The 7770-nt window shown below is 44.3% G+C and overlaps 1 protein-coding gene across 6 annotated transcripts in view; it reads left to right on the top strand.

The window, feature by feature from the left end:
* Nucleotides 1-3838: 3838 nt before the first annotated feature.
* The window catches only part of LOC125297848 (trinucleotide repeat-containing gene 6C protein-like), a 52747-nt gene continuing 48815 nt past the window's right edge, over nucleotides 3839-7770 (top strand). For 4 of the 6 annotated variants that reach the window (XM_048248362.1, XM_048248357.1, XM_048248360.1 and 1 more), the window contains exon 1: nucleotides 3839-4674. The gene's annotated coding sequence lies outside the window, so the exon portion shown is untranslated. The remainder of the gene's footprint in view (nucleotides 4675-7770) is intronic. The other 2 variants (XM_048248361.1, XM_048248358.1) reach the window with 1 other exon arrangement.

The following is a 7770-nucleotide window of genomic DNA, read 5'->3' as shown; positions in this document are numbered from 1 at the left end:
ATCCTGTTTCCACGGTGACACCCTCACAGTGTTTTGGGTCTCATTGCAGCCTGGCTATTTCACTGGGTCGGTCAACACCTATCCTTTGAAAATCAGCCTAAACATACACATGCAGTTGCAATGACATTTGCACACTGGGAATGACATTAGCACATTTAATATGCCATCTGCTGTGTAATAATGCACTCATATCATTATTGCAGAGGATATGCGGATATCGTCTTAATAGACCTCTGGGCTCCTCGTGGGTGTTTACACAGGTTAGAGCACCACCACACTGGGACGGCCATGAGAGGCTGATTGGCAGGTCTTCCTCCCACCCCTCCCTGTGGGTCATTAGCATCTCCCTGACTAGCTTGTAGGTTGATGAAACAGAAACTATGCTTGTTAGCACTTAATTATTCATTTGGACCCATGAAGGCAATCAATTAAGCTTAAGTGTGCAATAAATCTGATTAACCAGTCAGTTCCCAAAACACCATAAAATCCACGCTGATCTTATTCTCTGTAATGAGTTTGTGGGAGAGAGGGGGAAAGTGCACACACACATACACACTCACACATGCTCTTGTCTCGCTAATATTGCATTCGCACACACACACACACACACACACACACAGAAGGGGGGAGAGAGAGAGAGAAATAGAGCCATACTCACGCAGAGCAATGAGCTGACTGGAAGATCCTACTGTGATTAAAACGTTGTAAAGATGCTGACTTGCCCTCTAATGATGCTGATTAGTTTGACCAGTAGGCATTCTTCTGTGTGGAGAGGAGCTTTGCTATGCTAATGCTGCCGAACTGGAGAAATGGTCATTTTGTGAGCTGAACTGTAATTAGCTGCTTCAAAGCATCTCTAATCAGGAAGTGATTACATAAATAGACCCTAAGGGCAAGATATCCGCCCATGATGAACCACTTTCTGTCAAAACTGTAACTGCTGTGCAAATAACATGAATAAAAAAAATCTTCTCTGTTTTCACAGAGGGAGGACACTTGACATCATAGGTACAAGTAATGTAATGCTTTAAGAGAGCTTTATCCTGATGAACCTAAAGCTATAAAATGAGAAATTATTGGTGTGATTTTTTTAGATTTGATTAGTAATCCACATTATTCTCCCTAATCTCTCCTTTTCACTCTCTTTCTACTCTCCCTTCTTGTTCTCTGTCTCCCTCCCTCCCTCCGGCTCCCTCACTCTTTCCCACTCCCGTTTCTCCCTGGCCTTTACCTGCCTCAGACACTTCTCCCAAGGGAAATTACAGCAGCTTACAAATATGGCGGTGCTGCTCTGCTCCGCTGCTCTGCTCCCCCCTCCACCCACTCACAGCAGCAGCAGCAGCGTTCGCTCCCCAACCCCACCACCACCACCACCACCACCACTGTGGCACCCTGGCTGGCACAGCCCTTTCCTCTCCCTTCTCTGCCTGGTGGTTTGTTTATTTCTCTCTCACCCCCCTCCTCCACCCCCATCTGAGCCCTGTAGGAGAAGCAGCAGGGTCACACTGTGGCCAAGGTCCACACTGCATCAGTAAACAGCGGCTGCTCGCCTCAGGTTTTATTGTGCTCTTCCTGAGGGCAATTCATCCTTATCTTTAACCGAGTCTAATGAAAACACTCACTCTGCCCCATCCCAGGGTGTGTGTGTGTGTGTGTGTGTGTGTGTGTGTCACACTCTATCTCTGCTCTTCCCACTGTCGTCCTTCCGCAACTGCAGTGACAGATGCTTTTACAGCCCTTGCTGGGAGCTTGTAATTTTTATTTTATAGTGCTGTACTATGAGGCCTTATGGATTATCACATCCATGTCACCCCGTGTAAAACAACAGGGGTTTAATCATTCCTCCATGTGGGGGCCTAAACTTCACGGCTGTAATGCTCTTCGGAGAGGGCAGGATTATTTGTTCTGCGTGTCCTTGTTCCTCCCTTGATATCCTCATAAATTCTGAGACAGGAAGCAAGGTGCTGTCCACTAATGGGAGAGCAGGGGGGACTGTGTCGACTCGAAGCCGCAGCATCTCTGTCTTTTTGGAGCTCTGGGTTGGCATAATTACCTCTGTCATTTTGCATATGTCAAGTCATGCCTTTGGAAATGTCAACTTGCATGAACGTGGTGGTCACCGTCTGCATTTTGATCACTGGCGGGCGTAATCTTCAGACTCAAGAGAGCATTTCCTTATTCATAATCAATACACTGCACAAGCCCATCTATCATTTGGCACCAGACAGGATGTCAGAGGTGTCTAGGACTTAATGACTGGTGAAGGAGGCTTTGCACAGATCAGGAGCTGGCCCATTGCTCTCTGGGTTTGGCTGGTCCCCACATTCAGGCAGTATCAAAAGGCAAAGCAGTTAGATGAAGGTCTTGTTTTAGCACTCACTGAAGGAGGGGTATGTGCATATAAGTGGGTACTTGCGTGTGTGTGTGTGTGACGTGTGTGTGTGTGTGTGTGTACAGAGAAAGAACACTTCTCCAGATTGTAAAGGGATGTTCAAAATGAAAACCCTCTGTGGAGCTTTGTCATCATCCTGGAATGAAAACAAAAGAGAGACTCCGGCAGAGAAAGAGAGGACCAATTGGCAAATGCTGCTTTCTTCAGAGTCTGGATTTCCTCTTATCAGAATGTCAGGCCTTTTTTTTTCTTTGCCACTCTTCCATCAACGGCAGCTTAAATGTGAAAGCAATTAAACAAATTGGACAGTAAAAGCATACTATTTGAAATACCTGGGAGAAAATGTCTGAAATTCATAATGTTTGAAAATGGCAGAGGTAGTTAAGTGGGTGAGACACCGGCATCCTGTTATTTTGTAGCCTAGGCCTACTGTAGCCCATCAGAAAGGGCCTCTATCCTCATACACAAGCCTGTTCAACTATCTTGTAATTATTTGTCAGTGCTGCAGATTTATTAATGTCTGATCATTTGTCGCTTATGCTTTGTGGGATGACATTAGCCTATCTCTTTCCCCTTCATAAAGGATGGTTCAGTAGCCTAGGTCAGTCGTTTTCAAAGTGGGGGCCGCGAAGGGGTGCCATGGAGGGCCTCAGCAAGTTGGAAGGAAAAATAAAAGCAACAAATAAATACATTTGAAAAAATCAAAATATACCTATTACTATGAGGGTTGTTTATACAATGCCATTATAATAATGTGTTGCATATCTGAACATTATATTTTCCATCAATAGTAGAGTGATAGCTCTCATATAGCAGAAAGCCCCAAAATGCAATTTTTACACACTGTATGCTCCATCGCGAAGTGCTTGTGGCTAAAATAATTATTAGAATTAGCTTAATGCATTTTTAGATTTGCTGTAGTATTGTCGATGGGTTTAATAACACATCGAGGGGGTCCTTGGCCAGAACCTTGTGGTTTTTGGGGGGCCTTGTCGTGTAAAAGTTTGGGAACCCCTGGCCTAGGTCAATGGCAAAGGAAATTCTTAAAACATTTAAAGAGCAGCAGTTGCAATGGCTGTCACTCACCCACTTACTTCTGGGTCATCATCTCAGATGTAAAAAAAAAAAAAAAAAGTTGACCACATTTTTAGTTGAATTAGTTGCTCCTGATAGGCCTAGTATCGGTCTAGGCTGTACAAGAAATTGCCATGGATGGATACATGACATCCAACAAATAAATCCATACCTATAAATAAAAAGAAACTTTGTATGACAGATAACATTAGGCAGATGTCCACCACAAGATAGGGTAGCAGAGTTTTTTTTTTTTTTTTTTTTTTTGGTGGTTGTTGGAGTCTGGACCGTTGCCAAGGATACAAAAGGGCGGTGCTCAAGTGACTACCTTGCAAGCTCATTGCTCGGCTAGAGTCACGTGGAGAGCTGTTGGGGCGTCGGGCCACTTCCTGTTTTACTCCTCCTACTCGGAGGGCAGCGAATGTTGTTAGTTTGAACAAAATGGCTGCATGAGCGCCACTCAACAAGAATTCAGCGAACGCTTTATTTGGACTGTCCGCACTTGCATTTGGATATTTCAAGAATTCGTTCTCCAGGATTTCTTTTTCAGTTGCATTCGTTGCAGCCAGGTTGTCAGTCGGTTGTTTTAGTTTAACCTACCTGCTAGCTTTTCAGCTAGCTAGCAAGCGTACAAAATATTTCCTTTGCACTTTAAACTAGAGTTAGCTTGCAAGCGTCGTCGGTTGCCCTATGCCAAGTTATCGGCGAAGAGCCTAATACTGCCCTCCTTTATTTTGCACCATTTAGCTATAAATTGCATACCAGTCGATTTTTGATGCAAACTATCGTATCGGAATATTTGGCTGGATGCTTTAATGACACTTTGCGAACGTTACATTATTTGGTAGCTAGCTATTTTTTCTTGATTACAGCAGTGTTGTGATGTGTCGTGCCGTCAAGGCTTTGAGTCCGTGTTTTTGTTTTTGAAGCTGATTTTTTAAACTGGTATTGAACATTTCTTGCTATGTGAATAGTTATCAGCGACCGCAGCATTTTTGTTATGAAGCTGCTTAGCGTAAATTCGCAGTATCCTGAAAAGATAGCTAGCAAACGTTAGCTAACTGCGAATGCGTTTGAATTAGCCACTGATCTGTCACTTACGGGTACTTTTTTTGGAAAGGGCACAAGAAAATGCCTTTCTGCACCACCTTCTGCCATGCAACAATTCTATACTGAAAGCTGCCAAAGCTCAACTTGTGATTACTAAGGTAAGCATTAAAGGTTTTAAAGTTTAATTTTTAAACTGTTGCAACGACAGACACGAAAGCTTGCAATTTTATCTATCTTTGCAATTGGAAGCGATACAGTTTAAGTTAATCCATTTTTTAAATGACCCGGCTGAAGGACAGTTGTGGTCACAGTGATTTGACACATTTGTTAGGTTTTCCCTAAAGCAATCGGCCATTAATCGGGGTTTTTGCTAATCGGGTTTGCTGAACTGCCCTGACTGACTCTGTAACACCGTTTGAAAATGACATTGGTCTCCGTTTTGCGGTCGGAGCGTACCTTAATTGACTTAGCAAGCAAACTAGCTCTGGCGAGATTACCCTGTGTCATGTCGCAAAATTAAGCTGTCTGCGTACCTTGCTATATAAATAGCAATTAACAGGAAATATTATACGGATTGTATTATTGTATGTATAAAGCTTTCTATCCATGGACTGTTTTGCTGAAGTAACTGCGTCACAGATCTCGTCAATGTGATATTTTGCCTGGGTACCTTTCCTAGTTCTTCCACATTACCTGTGAAATAAGTAAGTTTACATTCGCTGACGATCTTAATTACACTTAATTAAGAAAAAAATGCCCATTAGCAAGATAAAACATGTATGTATGGTTTCATGTAGGCTATGGCATTCAGGATTCAATGTCGGTAATTTATTCAAAGTAGCTTTGAAACCTTTATTAGACTAAGTTTTCACCTTGTTCATTTAAAATAATATGTAATGTGAAGTTGCAGAGTTGAAATGGTTCTCTATTTTTGTCAGCGCTGTGTTTACTGTGTGTCTTTGACAAACTGATATTTTCGTTGTAAAGATAAAAAGCCTCTCAATTTTCCTTTGAATAATATGCTGTGTGCTTCTGCAAAGGTCTTTTGAATGAAGCTTTTTTTTTTTTTCAAGCATACTTCTGTTTGTGAACAGCTTCGGCTCTCCTTAATGTATCTCCTGAGTTGGATGACATCCAAACATTGATTCATTAAGGAACCATTGGTAAAGAATTGCATTGAAGGACTGTTTCATTTCACTTCATTTCAGCCTCTCAGATCTTATTGGATTAGCATCTCCTTTCTGGCAAGCATTGCACCGGGCTTCAGTTGTGTAGTTATTACAAATGTTGTATCATCTGAGATAAATCCTTTTATTTAAAGATAAAGCTGATGCTTTAAAAAATCTGGTTCAGTAGGAAATGAAGGCTTGTGCCCAAAACCATCATCAGACCGCATGGAACCTATAATTTCCAATTCTGTATTCTTATCTCCATGAAATATATCATCCTTATTCTGAGGGATGCACACCCCTTGAAGAAATGAAGGGGGGGGGGGGGGCATATGAGTTTCTGATTGAACTGTCAGCTTCTCTCACATTTCCACCACATCCTATCCTAAGGCACTGGAGTATAGCTTTTAATATCTATCTGGCGTGTCTTAATTGAAGTACACAATTTTCTCTTTCGATGCCTTGCCCTCCCCTTCTTTTTTTGACGTCTGTGTCAGTGCTGTCTTATCTCTGTCGTCACACACCAGTGGGGCAGTGAAATAAAATAGATGGCAGACGTGACTGAGAATGCGTAAAGCACTCCCTGTGTGTACATGCGTATGGGTTTTTTGTTTACATGCGCGTGGCCGTTCATGCCAGGCTCGGCTCATTGGCTTAGGATTGGGCATTGGTGCCCCCCCCCCCGAAGTTTCCCCCAGCTGCCAGACTTCTGCCTCCACCCCCGGCTCTCAGGGTCAGGGGCCCTTCTGGACCGCTGCATAGCAAGAATGGGTGAGAACCAGGGGTTGGGTGAGAACCAGGGGCTGGAGGGGAAAGGGGAGTGGAGCAGAGGGGCCACAGGGTGGATGTCTTGGTGCCTCCTGCATTCAGTGGAGCTGAAAAGGGCTAAAAGGCCCCTGTCACTTAGTTAAGTGATTTCAGTGGTGGGCCATACGGCAGGGTGGCAGACGCCGCTCAGACACATTGGGTGCTGACACACAGAACTCCATTGATTAGCGCTCAGGGTGCTGCGGAAGCAGGTGGTTGGTCAGTCGCTGAAGTGGTGTTGGGGAATTCCTCATGTTTCGTGAGCTAGGACCGCTGCTTGCAGCTGGAGAGACAGAGTTTTATTTTGCTCTTTCATCTGAAATCACGTTGTGCGGCGGAACCGCTCAGTTGCTGCCATGTGCATGCTGATCGGTATTCTGGAACACCGTGTTCTAAGACAGAGCACTAGTGTCTGAGCTCTCTGTTACTTTGGGGAGATGTGAGACTATTTACAAATTCAAAGTTATTGAACATGTTTTTTTCCTTAAACAAATTAGGAGAAAATCAGTCCAGTTTTTGGTTGAATCTTGAGTACCTAAGTGTTTCTGTAAACCTAGTATAACTTACTTATGCAGGGGTAATATATTTCAGCAGTGAATACGTGTCCTAGCTGTGCTGAATTGTTGTGTTTGGAGCATGACATGATTCATGGACTTGAGTTGAGCCTCTCCACGTCTGACCTCAAAAGAGCCAGGGAAACAAACAGACAAACCTTGTAACAGCTCAGCGGCCTGCGGGGTGCCATGAGCGGGTGCTGGAGCCTGCCATTACCCCCCCCCCCCCCCCCCCCTCATAAAACGGGAGTTGAGCTCAGATCTGTGCCATGAGACTGAAGGATATTTAAGGCAAAAACGCAGAGTCTTTGAAGACCCCTTCCCCCCAAAAAAAAAACTAATTGAGAGTTTTAAGCAGGATAATGCCAAACCCAAACAGTCGTGCTGTCTACAGTACTTTAGTTTTATCACACATGAGATGGGGTCTGTGGAGGAAAGAGGGAGCAGGTAGCCTCCAGACATATAAAACCCCAGGTGCATTATTACAGCCTGTTAAAACGGGGCAAATGACGAGCAAGAAAACCCAACTTTGAGAAGAAAGAAGACGCGACTGTGCTGGTCGGGCGTCACACACGTGTTTCTCCGACGCAGTTCCCCCCTCCAGGCGGCCCCTCGGAGGGAGGATACAGTGTCCCGCCCGGGGCCTCTCTGATGTAAGAGGCTGAAATGGGGAGGGAGGCGGCGGCCTGCGCTCCATGTGAGAGGCGGGCCGGATTAGGATGAG

This window comes from Alosa alosa, chromosome 7 (genome assembly GCF_017589495.1).
Source record: "Alosa alosa isolate M-15738 ecotype Scorff River chromosome 7, AALO_Geno_1.1, whole genome shotgun sequence".
Lineage (NCBI taxonomy): Eukaryota > Metazoa > Chordata > Actinopteri > Clupeiformes > Clupeidae > Alosa > Alosa alosa.
The sequence above is the reverse complement of the archived record's forward strand: the minus strand, read 5'-3'. Positions and strand labels throughout refer to the sequence as shown.